Consider the following 2,500-nt stretch of genomic DNA (forward strand, 5'->3'; position numbering starts at 1 on the left):
TGTTAGGGTGGCACAGAAATCCCTCGGAATGGGAAAACGGGTCATTTTCGTGTCGCCACATTGCATACGAACCGCATGAAACTTCCAGAGGCATTTGCAGCAGGAATGCATGTGCACTCAAAAAAGTGAATATTTCTCACGGATAGACCCCGTGATACGCTAGAAATTGGCGGGGATGTCTCTCTTGTGGCTCACGGGGCTGTTAGGGTGGCACAGAAATCCCTCGGAATGGGAAAACGGGTCATTTTCGTGTCGCCACATTGCATGCGAACCGCATGCAACTTCCAGAGGCATTTGCAGCAGAAATGCATGTGCAGTCAAAAAAAAATTGATATTTTTCACGGATAGACCCCGTGAAACGCTAGAAATTGGCGGGGATGTGTCTCTTGTGGCTCACGGGGCTGTTCGGGTCGCACAGAAATCCCTGGGAATGGGAAAACGGGTCATTTTCGTGTTGCCACATTGCGTACGAACCGCATGAAACTTCCAGAGGCATTTGCAGCAGGAATGCATGTGCACTCAAAAACTTCTATATGTTTCACGGATAGACCCCGTGAAACGCTAGAAATTGGCGGGGATGTGTCTCTTGTGGCTCACGGGGCTGTTAGGGTGGCACAGAACTCCCTCGGAATGGGAAAAGGGGTCATTTTCGTGTTGCCACATTGCATAGGAACGCCATGAAACTTCCAGAGGCATTTGCAGCAGAAAGGCACGTGCACTCAAAAATTTTAATATTTTTCACGCATAGACCCCGTCAAACGCTAGAAGTTGGCGGGGATGTCTCTCTTGTGGCTCACGGGGCTGTTAGGGTCGCACAGAAATGCCTCGGAATGGGAAAACGGGTCATTTTTGTGTGGCCACATTGCATAGGAACGGCATGAAACTTCCAGAGGCATTTGCAGCAGGAATGCATGTGCACTCAAAAACGTCTATATTTTTCACGGATAGACCCCGTGAAACGCTATAAATTGGCGGGGATGTCTCTCTTGTGGCTCACGGGCGCTGTTAGTTAGGGTCGCACAGAAATCCCTCGGAATGGGAAAAGGGGTCATTTTCGTGTTGCCACATTGCGTACGAACGGCATGAAACTTCCAGAGGCATCTGCAGCAGAAATGCATGTGCACTCAAAAACGTCTATATTTTTCACGGATAGACCCCGTGAAACGCTAGAAATTGGCGGGGATGTGTCTCTTGTGGCTCACGGGGCTGTTAGGGTCGCACAGAAATCCCTCGGAATGGGAAAACGGGTCATTTTCGTGTTGCCACAATTGGCATACGAACGGCATGAAACTTCCAGAGGCATTTGCAGCAGAAATGCATGTGCACTCAAAAACGTGAATATTTTTTCACGGATAGACCCCGTCAAACGCTCGAATTTGGCGGGGATGTTTCTCTTGTGGGTCACGGGGCTGTTCGGCTCGCACAGAACTCCCTTGGTCCACCTGATTCGTGCATACAGGCAGCAACTAAAACTCTGTAAACCTGCTGTGAGGACATCTAAACAGTGGACCAGTGAGGCTGTGGAAGATTTGCGGGCGTGCTTAGACTGTACTGACTGGGATATGTTCACGACTGCTACCAATAGTCTGGATGAACTCACAGAGGCTGTGTACATCAGCTTCTGTGAGGACTGCTGTATCCCAACACGTACCAGGGTGAACTTTAACAACAACAAGCCCTGGTTCTCAGCAAAGCTCAAAAGGTTGAGGTTGGAGAAGGAGGAAGCGTTTAGGAGTGGGGATAGAGACAGATTCAAGGAGTCGAAGAACAGGTTTAGCAAAGCGGTGAGAGAGGCTAAACGACTGTACTCAGAGACACTAAAACACCAGTTCTCTACTAACGACGCTGCTTCTGTCTGCCAAAGGGCTCAGGCACATCACCAACTACAAACCCAGAGCGCCCCACACCACTAACGACTCCCGCCTAGCCAACGACCTGAACGAGTTCTACCGTAGATTTGAAAGACAATTGGACTGTCCTGAACCACCCCTTCCCACCCAAGAGGCCCCATCCCCCACCCATACTACAGAAACGACTCTCTCCTTTCAGGAGGGAGAAGTTAATGGGCTTTTCAAGAGGCAGAATCCACGCAAAGCAGCCGGGCCGGACTCTGTCTCTCCAGCCACCCTCAGGCACTGCGCTGGCCAGCTGTCTCCGGTGTTCACCAACATCTTTAACACCTCCCTGGAGACATGCCATGTACCAGCCTGTCTCAAGTCCTCCACCATCATCGCTGTGCCCAAAAAGCTAAGGCCAACAGGACTAAATGATTACAGACCGGTCGCCCTTACATCTGTGGTAATGAAGTCTTTTGAGCGCCTGCTCCTGGCACACCTCAAAGCCATCACAGACCCTCTCCTGGACCCCCTTCAGTTTGCCTACAGAGCCAACAGGTCTGTGGACGACGCAGTTAACATGGCCCTCCACTTCACCCTACAGCATGTGGACGCCCCAGCATCCTACGCCAGGATCCTGTTTGTGGACTTCAGCTCTGCCTTCA

This window comes from Petromyzon marinus, unplaced genomic scaffold (genome assembly GCF_048934315.1).
Source record: "Petromyzon marinus isolate PM22_M1 ecotype Great Lakes invasive population unplaced genomic scaffold, UKy_Petmar_22M1.pri1.0 PM_G_Scaffold_143, whole genome shotgun sequence".
NCBI classification, from domain to species: Eukaryota; Metazoa; Chordata; class Hyperoartia; order Petromyzontiformes; family Petromyzontidae; genus Petromyzon; species Petromyzon marinus.